Source organism: Oryx dammah, unplaced genomic scaffold (assembly GCF_014754425.2).
Source record: "Oryx dammah isolate SB20612 unplaced genomic scaffold, SCBI_Odam_1.1 HiC_scaffold_12, whole genome shotgun sequence".
Lineage (NCBI taxonomy): Eukaryota > Metazoa > Chordata > Mammalia > Artiodactyla > Bovidae > Oryx > Oryx dammah.
The window spans coordinates 9,044,689-9,066,624 of record NW_024070196.1 but is presented as its reverse complement, the minus strand read 5'-3'; positions in this window follow the sequence as shown (position 1 = coordinate 9,066,624).

The window sequence follows — 21,936 nt, the reverse complement described above, 5'->3', positions numbered from 1 at the left end:
TCTACTTTGAGATAGGTCCTTTACACAGGTTATTTAATCTAATTTCCCTGAAAACCGTAAAGCAGATTTGAAAATAGTTTTATAGAGGTTTAAAGAGCTGACATTACAGAGATGGTATATATGTGAAATACAAGCTTTTCTGATTCCATGATTTTTCTACTGTCTGTGCTATTTACTCTAGAGGAGAAAAAAATGTAAAGAATCTATTATCCGCGCTCCCTCATTAGCAATAGTCAACCAGGCTTTAGGAGCGGCTAGAGATCCTCATGTCCTGAGGTTGGCTGATTATTGCTGAACATTGCCATTGATAAAATATGATTTATTATATTATAACTGAACCATGTCCTGTACTTTTGCCCATTGTCTTCTATATTCTATAATAATACAATTAGTCAAATCTTCCTCCATATTATGCCTTCAACTGGTTGAAGACACTACTGACACCCTGAATTGATGTCTCCTCTGGGCAAAAACTTTCCAATTCCTTGCTTCAGGGTCTTTCATAATGAAATCACTATAGGACACAATAGACCATACAAAATATGAACCAGTAGAGAAGAAAAGAGTACTTAATTTTGGCATTATATTTTTTTACATGTAAACTCAGATGACAGTGTGTGTGTGCATGTGTGCATGCGCCTGCATTATATAAGTTTAAAATGGCACTCATAAATAAAAAGTTCACTTTAAAAGTTCACTCATTATATAAGTGAAAAATGGCAACATAAATTTCTAGGAGCTGAATCACTATCCTGCCTTTTTGAACCCTATATAAAACTTTATATTCTTTGTATAAGTTTATACACGCCAACTTGGCCCATCACTGTAATTTTTAATTTGCTTCTGTCATTTGGTGCTTGAATCCTCTCTTGTCCCCCACAGCTTTCTGACATCACCACATTTCATAGAAAATTTTTTTTCTGTCTTGTTAGTGAGATAATTGATGCAAATGTCAAACTAGAGAATACTTAACAAATTATCTGAAAAAGGGGTCCTGTAAACAAGTTTCTAAAACTTAACTCCATGGCCTTTCCCATCCAAGTCAGCCCCTCTGATTGGCTTTCATTTAGGTTCCCTGATCACTTGAGCCTTCCCACAAAATGAGGACTGCCCTCAAGGACTCTGCCTCCATTTTCAGGTACCATTTAAGCCATTAAGCCTTCTTTTTCTTGTGATCTTTGCTTAGCTTTTTTGTTTTGTTTTTGTTTCTAAATTCATATCTGGATGTTAGACTTCATGCCACCATTCTGACATATGCTGTGTTTTAGGCTCCTTGTGTGTGATATTCATCTTTGGCTTTATGGCCCATTTATTCACATATTAATTCATAGGTTACATAAAATGCACAAAAAATACTCATTTACTGGGGACTTTCTATGTGTAGTCAAAAATGCAGGCCCAGTACTCTGCACACTTATAAATATACCAAAGCCTTGCTCCCTGGGGTTTCTTTTTAAAGCTGAGTTCAGTCAGTTGTATCATGTGTAGACAAAAAGAATCTTCAGATTCCTCTCTCTTTTTTTCTCAAAGAGATTCTAACAGTTTTCTAAACTGTGGCCCAGGGCTCTTTCACCCACTGTTTTGTTCATAAAAGGTGCTCAATACACAGTTAGGCTGTGGATCTCAACCTCACTGAATTCTGGTCACTTCTGATTATCTTCATTAGAATTTACCATCTAAACCCTTATATCCATTTTCTTTCTTTACAGAATTGCTACCTTTGGGAAGACACTTGTTTTTGTTCTTTATCGCTTGTAAAATCGTATGTTTTACAAATTGGCGTTCATTTTGCTTGGTTTGATACTCCTTTTCATTGTGATTTGCACACCCAGGTGACCCCGTCATGTCCCCAGATTCTCACCACTTTCTTTCTGGATGCTCAAAATCAAGGACAATTGTGAATAGACTCAACATCTTCAAGATATGATAGTTTCAACCACATCCATATTAACTAATACCAGAAAGCAAATGAGTGATTAAATTCAAAGGGGCTGTTCTGAATGCTAATTTTCTTTTTTAATCCCCTCCCCCAAAAAACCCAGCTCTAACACTTCTTGAGTACCTCTTCTCTGCCAGACACAGTCCTAGTTATGTTCCTATAAGTTATCTTTAAAGTATGTGAAAGACAGTCTGGTCATCTTTTGTTTTAAGCAAATTGCTTTGTTTGTACAAGCTAATTAGGGAGATGAATAGTAAATCATAAGTATTTGGCACCAGTGGAATGAAATTGAACTCTCCTTTTGAATGCTTCAATAAATTTGATTGACTTAAAATTTAAGTAAATATTACTTATATAAATACACGCACATGATGAGTGCCCAGTAATATTAAATGATGCCAAAGGTTAGAAAGAACAAACTTTTTGTTTCCTGGTTTTTGCCGTGACCAGAAGAGCATGTACCAAAATAAAACTGTAACATGTCTCGTGATTGTTGTTAACTGGCTGAAACCAGCATGTATCAGAGGGCAGAAGCTTATCCTTATATGCAGTGTTAAGAGCAAAGAATCTCAGGTTACATCATCAGTTCTTAAGTACTTACCCACAACGCATACCTTAGACCTTCTGAGAAGTTTTTCTTGTCAGGTAAGTTTTCTGGCTATAAATAGTAAGGAGGCATGGACAGAAAGCCACCCTGAGAGTCAGGCAAAATAGATTCTAGTGATTTTTAAATTAATTTTTAAAATAGAGTATAGTTGCTTTACAATGTTATAATTGCTTTACAATGTGTTAGTTAATGCTGCACAGCAAAATGAATCATATGTATATGGATACATACCTACATGTATACATATATTCCCTCTTTTTAAATTTCCTTCCCATTTAGGTCACCACAGAGCATTGAGTAGAGTTCCCTGTGCTATCCAGTATGTTCTCATTAATTATCTATTTTATACATAGTACCAATAGTGTACACATGTCAATCCTGATCTCCCAATTATCCCACCACCCATCTTTTCCTTTTGGTGTCCACATGTTTATTCTCTACATTTTTATTTCTGTTTTGCAAATGCAATCGTCTATACCATTTTTGTCTAGTAATTTCACAGATGGCTTCCACTGGAGGGTATGTTGGATTCATTATGATAGACCAGTAGAGAAGCGCATAGGAGTCATGTCCAACAGGACTAAACTTGCTGAGGCAAAGGCCTGATAGGTAACATATAATTTCTGCCTTAGTTTCTGCCTTAGCTTCCCTGGTGGCTCAGATGGTAAAGCATCTGCCTGCAATGCAGGAGACCCTGGTTGGATCCCTGGGTCGGGAAGATCCCCTGGAATAGGAAATGGCACCCCACTCCAGTACTCTTGCCTGGAAAAATCCCATGGATGGAGGACCCTGGTGGGCTACATTCCAGGGGGTCGCAAAGAGTTGGACATGACTGAGTGACTTCGCTTTCTTTCTTTCTTAGTTTCACAGGGCTGTTGTAACAAATGACCGCAAACTTGGTGTCCAAGTAGCAGAAATGTACTCTCACATAGTTTTGGAGGTTAGAAGTCTGGAATCAAGCTGCCAGCAGGGCCATGGACCCACTGAAGGCCTTAAGAAGGCCTTGCCTGCATTTCTAGTTTCTGATGGCCCCAGGCTCATGGCTGAACTGTGTTACTCCCATCTTGCTCTCCCAATCAGTACCTCTGTCTTCACAGGACTTTTTCTCTGTGTCCTTTCTATCTCTTATAAAGGCATTCTCATTGGATTTGAGGCCTACTTTAATCTAGCATGATATCATCTTCGTTCTTAAGTATGTCTGCAAAGACCACATTCCCAAATAGTGTTACAAAATTCTATTTCCAAACTCTGGGTTATAGGTGTGTGTGAACTAGGCGGAGTCTATTTGACCAACCACAGTATTTAAAGATACTTGGTAACCCTTGATTTAGACCAATATGAAGTTGTTTATTGATCCATGATTCATTTCAGTAATAAAGATTTACTGAAAACCTGGGCTATGGCAGACAAGGGCCAGGAATGAGGATGCTGCCCACCAACAAACACGAACCATACCTTCATGGAACTTACAGTCTAGAAACATCCACGGGGGTCCGCTAAGGTAGATGGGACTCTTCTGTACATGGTTATAAAGTATTGCTCTCACAATTACCTTGATCATGCACATGGTTTTCAGCATACACTTCTAATGGAAATTTCTGTATTTATTTATTACATTATTACATGAGCTACTTTACTAGTACATATGTATATTATACAGTGCATCATAATATGACTTTAAAAAGTATCACTATAATAACTATAAATAGGGATTAAAGTTCTAATATTGTCCTTCAGATCTCACCAGTTATTTTATGTGAGTCATCCTGTTTTGCAAGAATGCTGTCTAGATTGCTGTTACACTGCAAGTCTTGGGAGCAGTGTCATGGTTCTAGACGTCTCTTTTGTTTGGAGCAACACTCCATCCAAAACCGAGGATCCAAGTGGCAAGCAGTAGCCTCTGAGATGTTGGGTTTGACAAGTGATTTTCCAGGTCTTGGTACCGCCTCTCAACCCTCAAAGGCAGACTGAGGCTCAGGCCAGAAGGAACGAGGTGCAAATAAAGGCAGGGGCCAGCTGTAAGGATTTAATAATCATGACAAAGGTTGGGAGAAATCTGAAGTTTATTGCTCTGCTAGGCAAATGGTACTTGGATTCTGGACAGAGGTCCCAATGGGCTATCAGCATCAGTTAGGGATGGCTTAACTGGATGGCTTAAGTTAATCTGGATAAGGTCAAACTTGAGGAGTGAATTTCTCTGTGTTTGAAACTTGGAAGACAGGGAAATGCAAGGGGACACTGCTTCTGCTTCTGAGTAACTTGATGACTTATAAGAGAAATTTAATCTCATAAACCGTATTTATCCCAGTAAAATGAAGGTAGTTGTTGGTCAGTCGCAAAGTCATGTCCTACTCTTAGTGACCCCATGAACTGCAGCACACCAGGCTCCCCTATCCTTCACTGTCTCCCAGAGTTTGCTCAAATTTGTATCCATTGAGTTGGTGATGCTATCTAACTATCTTATCCTGTCCCTCCCTTCTCCTTTTGCCTTCAATCTTTTCCAGCATCAGGGTCTTTTCCAATGAGTTAGCTCTTCACATCTAGTGGCCAAATTACCAAAATTTAACATTTAAACTATTTGAAATCGGGGTCTTGGATCAGGAAATCTTTTGACATCTCTTACAGAAATAAGATAAACCATGGTAAGATCCCAGAGTCATTCAGTAAGTTTAGTGTTTACAAGAGAAGGGACTGTTGACTTTTCTAAGGAAAGTTAAAATTTTATACCCTGAGTGGAAGAAGATGCATTTTCGGGTAAATTTATTTATTCATGGACTCAGGAGTATCAAGGAAAACATGAAGCTGTGGAATGTTTGCCTAAAGAGGTGTGGTTGATTCATAAGTGAATATCTTTGAAGGAATTTGACAGAACAAACAGATTTGTAATTGCTGCCTTCACGAATGTTGTGCTGTCTGAGAGCAATGCTGGACAGTCCTTCATGTTCAGAGGGGAAGCAGATTTGTTGAGAATAGAAGTAACCAATAGAGTTTATTAAAAATAGACACCAGGGGAATGAATACTGACTTAGTGTTTAGAAGACTTTGATTCTCATCTGTTATCACTGAGGCTACCCATTCCAGTATACCTTTCAAAGTATTTTCTGCTCATTTTTAACTATTGTGTTAAGCCTTTAAAAACTATCAAAAGAAATTCAAATGTAACATCATATTATTTGTGAGGCTTATTTTTTAAAGTTATTAATTTATTGATTTTTGGCTGTGTTGAGCTTTCTCTAGTTGCAGCAAGTGGGGGCTACTCTTCATTGAGCTGTGCGGGCTTCTCATTTTGGTGGTTCCTCTTGTTATAGTCCATGGGGTCACAAAGAGTTAGACACAGCTTAGTGCCTAAACAGCAGTAACTTGTTACAGAGCACAGGTTCTACGTGCTTATTTTAGATGAGAAGTGAAATGGCTGCATACTTCTGAGTGATTTTATTTGATAAAAATTACAGAATCACTCAAATTGAATGATCAGTGGATTGAACATCAGAAGGCCTGATGCTGCCCATAGGTCTGTTATTCACTGGACTTATACCTTCTGTTTGTGAAGTTAAGTCCTTTTCCCTCTCTAAGGCTGTGTTCCTCTGTTATAAGGTAAACGGGCTATAATGATTTTCTCTTGGTTTCCTAATGAGATGCTCTCTAATTCTGAGTCACTGCTATGCTCTCAGGGTTCCACTAACTGCTTCCAGCCCTCATCTGCCTTGCTCAGACAATTCGCATTCCATTAATGCTTTCCTAACTAGTCTTTGGAGAAGGTAATGGCACCCCACTCCAGTACTCTTGCCTGGAAAATCCCAAGGATGGAGGAGCCTGGTAGACTGCAGTCCATGGGGTCGTGAAGAGTCGGACTCGACTGAGCGACTTCACTTTCACTTTTCACTTTCATGCATTGGAGAGGAAATGGCAACCCACTCCAGTATTCTTGCCTGGAGAATCCCAGGGAAGGGGAAGCCTGGTGGGCTGCTGTCTATGGGGTCGCACAGAGTCAGACACGACTGAAGCGCCTTAGCAGCAGCAGCAACTAGTCTTTACCTCTGAGAGAGGCAACTGCTCTCTTTTTAGTAACTTCACTTGATGCTCTGTGTTATTGTATCCATGTGGATCAGTTTGGGTTCAGTGCAAGATAGAAAATGCCAGTGATTTCAAGCAGTGTTTCAATCAGGTATATGGATTGAACTTAGAAAGCCCTACTGGACTATTGATTTAGGTCATACCTGAATGGTCTAGTGGTTTTCCCTACTTTCTTCAATTTAAGTCTGAATTGGCAATAGGAGTTCATGATCTGAGCCACAGTCAGTTCCTTTGACTGTGAGGATCACAATAAACTGTGGAAAATTCTGAAAGAGATGGGAATACCAGAACACCTGAACTGCCTCTTGAGAAACCTATATGTAGGTCAGGAAGCAACAGTTAGAACTGGACATGGAACAATAGACTGCTTCCAACTAGGAAAAGGAATACGTCAAGGCTGCATATTGTCACCCTGCTTATTTAACTTATATGCAGAAGTACATCATGAGAAACGCTGGGCTGGAAGAAACACAAGGTGAAATCAAGTTTGCCGGGAGAAATATCAATAACCTCAGATATGCAGAATACACCACCCTTATGGCAGCAAATGAAGAGGAACTCAAAAGCCTCTTGATGAAAGTGAAGGAGGAGAGTAAAAAAGTTGGCTTAAAGTTCAACATTCATGAAACGAAGATCATGGCATCTGGTCCCATCACTTCATGGGAAATCAATGGGGAAACAGTGGAAACAGTGTCAGACTTTATTTTTCTGGGCTCCAAAATCACTGCAGATGGTGATCACAGCCATGAAATTAAAAGACACTTACTCCTTGGAAGGAAAGTTATGACCAACCTAGTTGGCATATTCAAAAGCAGAGACATTACTTTGCCAACAAAGGTCCATCTAGTCTAGGCTATTGTTTTTCCATTGGTCATGTATGGATGTGAGAGTTGGACTGTGAAGAAAGCTGAGCACCGAAGAATCGAAGTTTTTGAACTGTGGTGTTGGAGAATACTCTTGAGAGTCCCTTGGACTGCAAGGAGATCCAACCAGTCCATTCTAAAGGAGATCTTGGGTGTTCATTGGAAGGAGTGATGCTGAAGCTGAAACTCCAGTACTTTGGCCACCTCATGCGAACAGTTGACTCATTGGAAAAGACCCTGACGCTGGGAGGGATTGGGGGCAGGAGGAGAAGGGGACGGCAGAGGATGAGATGGCAGGATGGCATCACTGACTCGATGGCGGTGAGTCTGAGTGAATTCTGGGAGTTGCTGATGGACAGGGAGGCCTGGCGTGCTGCGATTCATGGGGTCGCAAAGAGTTGGACACGACTGAGCGACTGAAGTGAACGGAACTGTTAATGTGAAGGTCACAGCACCAAAGCTCGTACCCAGAGGTCAGAAACGTGCTGCTGCCGCACCTATTCCAATGGCCATAAAGCTGGTAACTGGGCTCTGCAGCTTGGAGTCCAGTCACCACCAACATCTGTAATCTTGCTTACCGGTATCAATAGTGGCAGCAACGTGGTTGTCACTTCATGTTCATTTATAAACTATCATTCAAGTATATCAAGTGAGTCCTGGTTCAGACATGGAGACTTAGCTTCAAGGGCACATGGGAAACACAGGGATCTCATTTTCAATCTCTTTACAGAGAAGGAGGGTGGGATTGTGGTTAGGAAGGCTAACCCAAATGTCTACCATAGTATGTAAAAGGCTTGACATGTTGAACTCATTTATTTTACACATATGTTCCTACCAGACTGTAAGCTCTCCAAGGGCAGGGACCACATCTTCATAATACAAATACCAATAAATTAGGGAGAAGGCAGATGTTCAAAGGATTACAACCCATTCAGAAAATGTGTATCAGCAATAAACAATGAGAAAAAAAACTAAATAAAGCTATATGACGGGCTAATAAAGTCTAGTTGAGAGACAATTCAGGGCTGGAGTGGCTGGAAATCTTTAAAAAAAAATGCAAATCACAATAAGAGTTGGAAGAATAGCAGAATTTGGATGGACTCAAAGACAAAGATAAGAAAGATGTTCTTAAGTTGTGGTACCTATACATCATGAAATATTACTCAGCTATTAAAAAGAATGAAATAATGCCATTTGCAACAACATAGTTGGACCTAGAGATTATCACACTAAGTAAGTCAGACAGAGAAAGAAGACTATAGTATGATATCACTTATATGTGGAGTCTAAAAGAAAACATAATACAAATGAACTTATCACAAAACAGAAACAGACTCACAGACTTGGAGAATGAAATTAATGGTTACCAGAGAAGAAACGTGGGGGCAAGGGATAGTTAAGGAGCTTAGGGTTGACAAAAAGGTTTTAAATCGCTTCTATACCTGTAGTTTATATAGTATTATATATCAGCTATACATCAATTTAAAAATGAAATAAAAAAAAAGATACAGTGTTCCCATTGGGAGAATCCAATAGTTGGTTCCATGGGTGCTTACAGCTACCTCTTCTGAGTCAGGAAGTTTTTCACATACAAAAATTGTTTTCATGTATTCATTAATTCATTTAGCAAATTTTTATTAAGTGGCTATTACAGATATATATGTCATCTGTTTCTTAAGGGGCTGGAGCTCTAATGATGAGAACAGTAAAATAAAAACATAATCAGACAAGTACTAAACTTTAGAAGATATAGCAAAAATTTTCAGAAGTTGTCTGAAACTCGCTCTTATATTTTGGAATGGTTTGTGTGAATAATTCTCCCCATTTTTTCTAACATGTGTCATTTGAATGGTTGCTACTATGTTTGGCAATGTAAACATTTTCCTATTGCTCTACCATATGACCTCATTGTCTCCATGTTTAATAGTTGCTTTACACTAGTCCATGGGGTCACAAAGAGTTGGAAATGACTAAGCAATTTTCAGTTTACACTATAATAGACTTTAACACAGTTGTGGAGAGGAGGCTAATGATAAGACTTTAAGTAAGGGATATAGAGTGTGGTTGGCAAACCATTCAATATCACAGTAATCTAAGTCTATGCCCCAACCAGTAATGCTGAAGAAGCTGAAGCTGAACGGTTCTATGAAGACCTACAAGACCTTTTAGAACTAACACCCAAAAAAGATGTCCTTTTCATTATAGGGGACTGGAATGCAAACTAGGAAAGTCAAGAAACACCTGGAGTAACAGGCAAATTTGGCCTTGGAATGCAGAATGAAGCAGGGCAAAGACTAATAGAGTTTTGCCAAGAAAATGCACTGGTCATAGCAAATACCTGCTTCCAACAACACAAGAGAAGACTCTACACATGGACATCACCAGATGGTCAGCACTGAAATCAAATTGATTATATTCTTTGCAGCCAAAGATGGAGAAACTCTATACAGTCAACAAAAACAAGACCAGGAGCTGACTGTGGCTCAGATCATGAACACCTTATTGCCAAATTCAGACTTAAATCGAAGAAAGTAGAGAAAACCACTAGACCATTCAGGTATGACCTAAATCAAATCCCTTATGATTATACAGTGGAAGTGAGAAATAGATTTAAGGGCCTAGATCTGATAGATAGAGTGCCTGATGAACTATGGAATGAGGTTCATGACATTGTACAGGAGACAGGGATCAAGACCATCCCCATGGAAAAGAAAAGCAAAAAAGCAAAATGGCTGTCTGGGGAGGCCTTACAAATAGCTGTGAAAAGAATTGAAGCTAAAGGCAAAGGAGAAAAGGAAAGATATAAGCATCTGAATGCAAAGTTCCAAAGAATAGCAAGAAGAGATAAGAAAGCCTTCTTCAGCGATTAATGCAAAGAAATAGAGGAAAAGAACAGAATGGGAAAGACTACAGATCTCTTCAAGAACAATAGAGATACCAAGGGAACATTTCATGCAAAGATGGGCTCGATAAAGGACCGAAATGGTATGGACCTAACAGAAGCAGACGATAATAAGAAGAGGTGGCAAGAATACACAGAAGAACTATGCAAACAAGATCTTCATGACCCAGATAATCATGATGGTGTGATCCCTCATCTAGAGCCAGACATCCTGGAATGTGAAGTCAAGTGGGCCTTGGAAAGCATCACTATTAACAAAGCTAGTGGAGGTAATGGAATTTCAGTGGAGCTCTTTCAAATCCTGAAAGATGATGCTGTGAAAGTACTGCACTCAATATGCCAGCAAATTTGGAAAACTCAGCAATGGCCACAGGACTGGTAAAGGTCAGTTTTCATTCCAATTCCAAAGAAGGGCAATGCCAAAGAATGCTCAAACTACCACACAATTGCACTCATCTCACACACTAGTAAAGTAATGCTCAAAATTCTCCAAGCCACGCTTCAGCAATACATGAACCATGAACTTCCCGATGTTCAAGCTGGTTTTAGAAAAGGCAGAGGAACCAGAGATCAAATTGCCAACATCTGCTGGATCATCGAAAAAGCAAGAGAGTTCCAGAAAAACATCTATTTCTGCTTTATTGACTATGCCAAAGCCTTTGACTGTGTGGATCACAATAAACTGTGGAAAATTCTGAAAGAGATGGGAATACCAGACCACCTGACCTGCCTCTTGAGAAATCTGTATGCAGGTCAGGAAGCAACAGTTAGAACTGGACATGGAACAACAGACTGGTTCCAAATAGGAAAAGGAGTCCGTCAAGGCTGTATATTGTCACCCTGCTTATTTAACTTCAATGCAGAGTACATCATGAGAAACGCTGGACTGGAAGAAACACAAGCTGGAATCAAGATTTCCGGGAGTAATATCAATAACCTCAGATATGCAGATGACACCACCTTTATGGCAGAAAGTGAAGAGGAACTAAAAAGCCTCTTGATGAAAGTGAAAGTGGAGAGTGAAAATTTGGCTTAAAGCTCAACATTCAGAAAACGAAGATCATGGCATCTGGTCCCATCACTTCATGGGAAATAGATGGGGAAACAGTGAAAACAGTGTCAGACTTTATTTTTGGGGGCTCCAAAATCACTGCAGATGGTGACTGCAGCCATGAGATTAAAAGATGCTTACTCCTTGGAAGAAAAGTTATGACCAACCTAGATAGCATATTGAAAAGCAGAGACATTACTTTGCCGACTAAGGTCCGTCTAGTCAAGGCTATGGTTTTTCCTGTGGTCATGTATGGATGTGAGAGTTGGACTGTGAAGAAGGCAGAGCGCTGAAGAATTGATGCTTTTGAACTGTGGTGTTGGAGAAGACTCTTGAGAGTCCCTTGGACCGCAAGGAGATCCAATCAGTCCATTCTGAAGGAGATCAGTCCTGGGATTTCTTTGGAAGGAATGATGCTAAAGCTGAAACTCCAGTGCTTTGGCCACCTCATGCAAAGAGTTGACTCATTGGAAAAGACTCTGATGCTGGGAGGAATTGGGGGCAGGAGGAGAAGGGGACAACAGAGGATGAGACAGCTGGATGGCATCACTGATCGATGGCTGTGAGTCTGAATGAACTCCGGGAGTTGGTGATGGACAGGGAGGCCTGGCATGCTGCGGTTCATGGGGTTGCCAAGAGTCGGACACGAATGAGTGACTGAACTGAACTGGAGAAGGCAATGGCACCCCACTCCATACTCTTGCCTGGAAAATCCCATGGAGGGAGGGGCCTGGTGGGTTGCAGTCCATGGGGTCGCAAAGAGTCGGACATGACTGAGTGACTTCAGTTTCACTTTTCACTTTCATGCATTGGAGAAGGAAATGGCAGCCCACTCCAGTGTTCTTGACTGGAGAATCGCAGGGACGGGGGAGCCTGGTGGGCTGCCGTCTATAGGATCGAGACAGAGTCACACACGACTGAAGTGACTTAGCAGCAGCAGCAGCAGCATAGAGTGTGGTTGGTCTGTGTATTCTACTTCATCCCCTGTCTTTTGGAAGCATGGGTTAAACAAAAGTATAGTAAGTACAAAGGATACTAAATTTGGGGCTTTGTGTGTGTGTTAGTTGCTCAGTCGTGTCCAATTCTCTGCAAGCCCATAGACTGCAGCCCACCAGGCCCCTACCTCCATAGGATTCTCCAGGCAAGAACACTGGAGTGGGTTGCCATTTCCCCCTCCAAAAGGAAGCAGAAAGAATGAAAGTGAAGTTGCTTAGCGCTGTCCAACTCTTTGAAACCCCATGGACTATATGTAGCCTACCAGGTTCCTCCATCCATGGAATTCTCCAGGCAAGAGTACTGGAGTGGGTTGCCATTTCCTACTCCACTGGGGCTTTAAGTAAAGATAATGTTCAGAGTGAAAATAAATCTTTTTAGAGCATGCTAAATGAGTTCAGACTCATACCTGTCTTCTAGAAATATTGCCTGATCTATTAATGTATTTGTAAAACAAGATCAAATGCAGCACCCCGACGTAATCAGAGCTGCAGGCCTGTAGACTGCACGTTTCCTCAATGGGAGTCACTGTGTCAGTCTTGGGAATGCCGCCTCAACTTCCCTTTACTTTGCCCTCCCTGAAAGTCATTGGTCACGCTTTCTGCCACTGTGCTGTTATTGTGTGATCATTCTACAAATCCTTCCCGTCACTTTGCTGTTTTATTTTTATTGTGCAAACTATTCCAAGCCATCTACCCAATTGAAAAATGTCCTCCTACATTCCTAAGCATTTATAAAAGTGATGAATTTTTTTTAGGGAAAATTGTTTTTAGGGAAAATTCCTGAGTGAAAGACTGTTTATTTATCCAATCCGAGGAGTGACGTTTACTTTAACCTTTAGAAAGAACAATCCCAGAAGGGTGCATATATGTATACTTTATATTCTTTGGTTACAAAGTGTTTGAAGCAGATTGGTTAGGAAAATACTGATTGAGTTCATATTTGTTATTGCTTATAATGTATAATCTGCCTTTATTTTATAATGTTTATAATATAAAAAACATGCAAGATAAAGAAAAATTAAATTATCATGAAGTCTAAACTACAAAGATAAACCATGTTATTACTAAAATGTATTTCTTTCTATTCATCTCATATAGCTATGACATGAAAGAAATAGCTATGTGTATCCTTTTTTAATTGATGTATAGTTGCTTTACAGTTGTGTGTTAGTTTCTGATGTACCATAAAATAAATCAGCTATATGTATACATCTACCCCCTCTTTTTTGAATTTCCTTCCCATTTAGTCACCACAGAGTATTGGATAGAGTTCCCTGAGGTGTACAGTAGGTTCTCATTAGTTATCTATATATACATAGTAGTGTGTGTGTGTGTTAAATCCCAATTTCCCAATTCATACTCTCCTCCTCGGTATCCATACATTTGTTCTCTACTGCTGTATCTCTATTTCTGCTTTGCAAATATGTTCATCTCTATATGTATTCTTATAGCATTTTTTAGATTAGTTGTAAATGGTGCCTTTCCTCCAGGAGGTTATTTTTAAACATTCTACCTTTCTCTTGTGGCTCCCACTCAAAGCTGTTTCTGGTTTATATAGTAATTGGGGTCATCACTCCAGACTTTCTGCTCTGGGAAGATCCATAATTCAATGGAGAACAAATTCCTAAAACTTTTGGGAAATAACTGGTAGAAAAGAGGAGATATGTAATCCCAAATTGGGGTGAAAATTACCTGAGACACTCCTACGGTGACTTTCAGCAGACAGATTTTTTTTTTTTTTACTTTATTTTACTTTACAATACTGTATTGGTTTTGCCCTATATCAGCATGAATCTGACACGGGTGTACATGTGTTCCCAATCCTGAACCCCCCTCCCCCCTCCCTCCCCATACTATCTCTCTGGGTCATCCCAGTGCACCAGCCCCAAGCATCGTCTATCCTGCATCGAACCTAGATGGCGATTCATTTCTTATATGATATTATACATGTTTCAATGCCATTCTCCAAAATCATCCCACACTCTCCCTCTCCCACAGAGTCCGAAAGACTGTTCTATACATCTGTGTCTCTTTTGCTGTCTGACATACAGGGTATCATTACCATCTTTCTAAATTCCATGTATATGCATTAGTATACTGTATTGGTGTTTTTCTTTCTGGCTTACTTCACTCTGTATAATTGGCTCCAGTTTCATCCCCCTCTTTAGAACTGATTCAAATGTATTCTTTTTAATGGCTGAGTGATACTCCATTGTGTATATGTACCACTGCTTTCTTATCCATTCATCTGCTGATGGACATCTAGGTTGCTTCCATGTCCTGGCTATTATTAACAATGTTGTGATGAACATTGGGGTACGTGTGTCTCTTTTGCTTCTGGTTTCCTCCGTGTGTATGTCCAGCAGTGGGATTGCTGGGTCATGTGGCAGTTCTATTTCCAGTTTTTTAAGGAATCTCCACACTGTTCTCCATAGTGGCTGTACTAGTTTGCATTCCCACCAACAGTGTAAGAGGGTTCCCTTTTCTCCACACCCTCTCCAGCATTTATTGCTTGTAGACTTTTGGATCGCAGCCATTCTGACTGGCGTGAAATGGTACCTCATTGTGGTTTTGATTTGCATTTCTCTGATAATGAGTGATGTTGAGCATCTTTTCATGTGTTTGTTAGCCATCTGTATGTCTTCTTTGGAGAAATGTCTATTTAGTCCTTTGGCCCATTTTTTTTTTAATTAGGTCATTTATTTTTCTGGAATTGAGCTGCAGGAGTTGCTTGTATATTTTTGAGATTAGTTCTTTGTCAGTTGCTTCATTCAGCAGATAGATTTTGAATGTGCTAAGGGATCTCAGGAAAGGCAGAACTTCAGCTTCCTTTAGTTAACTTTTTTTTTTTTTTTCCCCTCAGTCCTTAAGTTTCAGATTGTCACATTGGGAAAGAATCTTCTTTTCCCTCTATAATGCCCTTGATACTGCTTTTGATCTATTTCAGTTGAATACATTTAAGGGCATGTTTATACAGAGGAGACATGTAAAATATTGCTTTCTATTGATTGTACTTATGTGCTGCTAAGTGTGGGTTCGATTCTATCAGTTAAGGATGATAACAGTTGACAGTCATCTTCAGCACTCCCCAGAGATTTCTCTGGTGATGTTCACACAATGGAAGCATGATCTTGGATTATCCACTCAGCTTCAGGCCCTGTAGCCATCGCTACCAAGTTGTATAATGTGGCAACCAATTCAATACCTGAAGTTTCCCCGAAGACCTGAGACTTATCTCTGATTTGTCACTCAGTTTGCTACACATGTGAGCATTTGCTAATGTTAGAACTATAATTATTAGCTTCTGTGGTAGGTTATTTGCAGTTGTTGTTCAGTCATTAAGTCATGTCTGACACTTTGCAACTCCATGGACTGTAGCACACCAGACTTCCCTGTCCTTTCCTATCTCCTGGAGCTTGTTCAAACTCATATCCATTGAGTGAGTGATGCCATCCGACCATCTCGTCCTCTGTCATCCCCTTCTCCTCCTGCCTTCAATCTCTTTGAGCATCAGAGTCTTTTCCAATTAGTCAGCTCTTCACATCAGGTGGCCAAAATATTGGAGTTTCAGCTTTAGCACCAATCCTTCCAGTTAATATTTACGGTTGAAATATTCAGGGTTGATTTCCTTTAAGACTGACTGATTTGATCTCCTTGCTGTCCAAGGGACTCTCAAGAGTCTTCTCCAGCATGACAGTTCACCACAGAAAGCATCAGGTTTTTGGTACTTAGCCCTCTTTATGGTCCAACTCTCACATCCATACATGAATACTGGAAAAACCATAGCTTTTTACAGACCTTTGTTGGCAAAGTGATGTCTCTGCTTTTTAATATGCTGTCTAGGTTTGTCATAGGCTTTCTTCCAAGGATCAAGTCTCTTTTAATTTCATGGCTGCAGTCACTGCTGTGATTTTGGAACCCAAGTAGATAAAATCTGTCGCTGTTTCCATTTCTCCCCCATTGATTTGCCATGAAGTAATGGGACCAATTGCCATGATCTTCATTTATTGAATGTTGAGTTTTAAGCCAGCCTTTTCACTCTCCTCTTTCACCTTCATCAAGAGGCTCTTTGGTTCCTCTTTGCTTTCTGCTATTAGGATTCTTCTCAATCTTTTAAGTACACCCCTTTGCAATTCCAGCTTGGTTTGGAGACTTCTCCCATTAAGCTACAGAAATTACTTCTCCCTACCTCTGCACATGGACTTGGCTTGTGACTTCCTTTGGCTAATAGGAATTCCAAAGTTGTGCAAACAGAGGTTTGAAAACTGTTTGCATATTGTGGCATTCCTTCTTTTCCTGTGCTGGGAAAGCTGTTGCCATGTGAGCAAGCTGGATTCTCCTCCTTGAGTGTGAGAGAGAAGGTGGAGACAGGCCCAGCTGTCAGGTCAGCTTAGCCCCAGGAATCCAAGGCAGCTCATCCTAGACTCTCCAGCCCCTAGTGAGGCAGTCCCAGCCAGAACTATCCAGTCAACCCACAGAAGACTGATCAGCAAATGTTTGTTTTCTTCTCACTGGTTTCTTATGGGCATGGTTTATTATGCAGTAAAATTGAACTGCTGAAAGAAATGGGTACCAGAAGTGACAGGCTGCTGTAACAAAATTCTAAAAATGTAGCAATGCCTTTGGGATGAACTAGCAAGTGGAGGCTGAAAAAGCAGTGAGGGGAAAAATGGCAAACGATCTGTTAGTACAAGGCTAGGAAAATGTTGAGGAAGCAGCAAAAGCTGGCTGAAAAAAATGGTAATCTATGCTTTGTAGCCACAAAACAATTGACAAAACTGTCCCAGGATGAAAAAAAATGTACCCAATAAACTTATCGTTATGCCTAAGATAATTTTATGGCCAATGGTTTAAGCATCCATTGGCTTTTCCTGCTATGATATTGCAAGAAAAAGATGAGCTAAAGAAAGAATGATTTGGCAAGCAGAATTTAGCGATGTATAGGGAAGCCAAATTTTCTGGGTTGGAAAATAAACCTGATTTTCATCTCTAGTCTCTCCACAGAGCAAAAAGATTCTCAAAAAAAGAAATGGCTTCTCAGTAAAGGGTAAATTGAGGATATGACAATTATATCCATTTTAAAGTTCTATGAAGATGTAAGGTAATGTCCAGTAGAATCTTTCAGCTAGACAGAAGGACTTCTAGTCATTGTAAGAACACTTTCCCATGTCAATCTGACATGGTGCTCAAAGACAGAGGTGTATGTTTCCAAAGAAACTGTAGATACTACTTTGGGACCATGGGATGGATATCATTTGGCTTCCTGGGAGGAACTCATTAAGCTTGAGAAAGCAATGCAAGACCATTACAAAAAAAAAAAAAAAACAGAAATAGTTCAAAACCAAAAAGGAGGCCTCTGAGCTGCAATTTTCTATGGATAGGACTTGGAATTCTAAGGAAATTAGATATACTAAGGAAACATTTCATACTACAATGGGCACAATAAAGGACAGAAATGGTATGGACCTAAACAGAAGCAGAAGATATTAAGAAGAGGTGGCAAGAATACACAGAAGAACTATACCAAATGATCTTCATGATCCAGATAACCACAATGATGTGATCACTCAGCTAGCACCAGGTTCTGGAAAGCATAGTCAAGTTGGCCTCCTAAAGGATGATGCTGTGAAAGTGCTGCATTCAATATGCCAGCAAATTTGGAAAACTCAGCAGTGGCTACGGGACTGGAAAAGGTCAGTTTTCATTCCAATCCCAAAGAAAAGCAATGCGAAAGAATGTCCAAACGATTGCACAATTGCACTCATTTCACATGCTATCAAAGTAATGCTCAAAATTCTCCAAGCCAGGCTTCAATAGTCTGTGAACTGTGAAATTCCAGATGTCCAAGCTGGATTTAGAAAAGGCAGAGGAAGCAGAGGTCAAATTGCCAGTATCCACTGGATCACAGAAAAAGGAAGAGAGTTCCAGAAAATCATCAAGCTCTGCTTTATTGTCTATACTAAACCCTTTGAATGTATGGATCACAACAAACTGTGAAAAAACTGAAAAGGGAATACCAGACCACCTGACCTGCGTCCTGGGAAATCTGTGTGCAGGTCAAGAAGCAACAGTTAGAACTGGACATGGAACAACTGGTTCCAAATAGGAAAAGGAGTACGTCAAGGCTGTATATTGTCACCCTGCTTATTTAACTTCTATGCAGAGTACATCATGAGATATACTGGACTGGATGAAGCATAAGCCAGAATCAAGATTGCTGGGAAAAATATTAATAACCTCAAATATGCAGATGACACCATCCTTGTGGCAGAAATCGAAGAGGAACTAAAGAGCCTCTTGGTGAAAGTGAAAGAGGAGAGTGAAAAAGTAGGCTTAAAATTCAACAATCAGATAAACTAAGATCACAGCATCCAGTCCCATCACTTCATGACAAATAGTTGGGAAAACAATGGAAAGAGTGACAGACTTTATTTTCTGGGGCTCCAAAATCACTGCAGATGGTGACTGCAGCCATGAAATTAAAAGACTCTTGTTCCTTGGAAGAAAAGCAATGATGGCACATTAAAAAGCAGAGACATTACTTTGCCAACAAATATCCATCTAGTCAAAGCTGTGGTTTTTCCAGTGGTCATGTATGGATGTGAGAGTTGGACCATAAAGAAGGCTGAGCACTGAAGAATTGATGCTTTTGAACTGTGGTGTTGGAGGAGACTCTCGAAAGTCCCTTGGACTGTAAGAATATCAAATCAGTCAATCCTAAAGGAAATCAGTCCTGAATATAATTCATTAGAAGGATTGATGCTGAAGCTGAAGCTCCAATACTTTGACCATCTGATGTGTAGTGCCAACTTATTAGAAAATACCCTGATGCTTGGAAAGAGTGAAGACTGGAGGAGAAGTGGACTACAGAGGATGAGATGGTTGGATGGCATCACCGACTCAATGACATGAGTTTGAGCAAACTCTGGGGGATGGTGAAGGACAGGGAAGCCTGGTGTGTTTCAGTCCATGGGCTCATAAAGAATCAGACACAACTGAGCAACTGAACAATTCCCTTGAAGTATTAGATGTTGTGTGTATGTGTACATGTGAAGTAAATGGAGAATTTTAGTGTATAAGTCTTTGAATAAAGGGCTTCTCTGGTGGCTCAGATGGTAATGAATCTGCCTGCAATGCAGGAGACCCTGGTTTGATCCCTGGGTCATGAAGATCTTCTGGAGAAGTGAATTGCTATCCACTCTAGTGTTCTTGCCTGGAGAAGTCCATGGACAGAGGAGACTGGTGAATTCCATGGGGTCACAAAGAGTCAGACACGACTGAGCAACTAACACTTTCACACTGTGAATAAAGACCCATACCTGAGGAGCAGCACGTGAAGGTCTTCATCTCTATCTAGATCTGAATCTGATGAAGATCTTGTACTTCAAGGCTGACATCATAGTGAGATATGACTTTTAGGAATGTATTTTGCATGTGGGCAGAAAGCTTATTTTGGGACCAGAGGGCAACCTGTGGCTTGTTTGCAGAAATGGCCACAATAATTTCTACTATCTTTACACATTTCTTAGTATTGTGACTTGGTCATTACTTCCCAAGTGATGGAATCTGGTTCTTGTTCTTTTGAATGTGGGCATAGCCAAGTGAATTGTTTTGGCCAATGGGACATGAAGAAATAAGACAAAAGTTCAGGTTCATAAATGGTTGCACATTTAAGATGTGCTGTCTGTGGCTGCACACATTGTCCTCAAACAAGGATGAAAGCACCTGTGCTAGCTGCTGGAGAGCCACATGGAGGAGAACCAGGGAGAAGCAGCTCAGATTTCCAGGCTGATGTGTGAGGCCATCTTGAACATCCAGCTCTAGCTGAGCATCTACTCATGGCAGCCACTTTACTGAGACCCAAAGAAGACCAGCTTCACAGCCCAACTGATCCCAGCCAATCAACCGGATCGTAATCTATCAGGTGACTGTTGCTCTAAGTAGCTAAGTTTTGATGTGGTCTGTTAGGTCGCACAAGCTAATTGGTCCTCTCTATCCATTCATCTCTTGATGAACATCTGGGTCGCTTCCATGTCTTCGGTATTGTAAACAGTGCTGCAGTGAACGCTGGGGTGCATGTGTCTTTTTGCATTACAGTTTTCTCAGGATATATGCCCAGGAGTGGGATTGCTGGATCATATGGTAGATCTATTTGTAGTTTTTTAAGCAACCTTCATACTTTCCTCCATAAAGGATGCACCAATTTACATTCCCACCAGCAGTCCAAGAGCATTCCCTTGATGTATGTACACAGCCATGTGTAAAATAGATAGCTATTGGGAAACTGCTGTATAGCACAGGAAGCTTAGCTCAGTGCTCTGTGGTGACCTAGATGGGTGGGATGTGGAGGGGGAAAGGAGGGCCATGAGGGAGTGGACATATGTATACATATAACTAATTTACTTCATTGTATAACATTGTAAGTGAACATGTAAATGTATCCCCATTATTAAAAAAAAGCTAATTGATCCAGGTTCTCTATTAAAATACAATTTAAAGTGGAGGATCTCCATAAAATAAAAAGAATTCTTTTTAAAGTTAAATGACAAATAATTCCTTTTTTTTTTTTGCTTTTGCCTTCATATCTTGGCTATACTTGAATTTCAAGTAGTTTAGCTAATACCCTACCTGCTTTCTTTTCTTTGAAGACTTTAGTGTTTGATTTTGGATTCCCTTGCAAGGTACCCTGGTAGTTAATCAGTTTTGACCTGTTTAATTTTGTTTAAATTTGACCTGTCACATTTATAGGACTCCCAATTTTCTTCCTGGAAAATTCTTTTCCTCCTTAAAAAGATTCTTTGCCCTCACCTTCTCCATTTTAAAAACAGCCTTCTTTCCTTCTTTCCTTTGCCATTTAGGCATTTAGTGTTTATTTTCAAATTCTTGTTCTTTTTGGGCTGAGTCAAACATTTTCCCTGAGTTTCCAACAAGCTGTTCTTAAACTGTCTCCAGGCTTCTTCATGGTTATTTACTTTCAAAACTATGTCTTTCAGATTTTTTTCCCTAAGAGAAGCCCACATTTTGTCATAGTTCCCTTTTCTAAAACTAACTTCATGAGGAATATTTCTGGTTTCCTTTCTAGCCAGGATGCTGAACTTCATCACATGGTGATTGCTGTTAACCAGGCACTCCCTGGGGACAGTATCTCTCTTATGAACTTTCCTGTGAATGAACAGTCTGTTCACACTGTTCATGGGATCAAGAATACTGGAGTGGTTTGCCATTCCTTCCTCCAGTGAACCACATTTTGTGAGAACTCTTCACTATGACCCATCTGTTTTGGGTGGCCCTGCACAGCATGGCTCATTGCTTCATCGAGTTATGCAAGCCCCTTCACCATGCCCCTGGTGCTGTGAAATATTGAACGGTGGCAGAGGATGAGATGGTAGGATAGCATCACCGACTCAGTGGACATGAACTGAGCAAACTCCAGGACATAGTGAAGGATGGGGAAGCCTAGTGTGCTGCAGTCCATAGGGCTGCAAAGAGCTGGACACGACTTAGT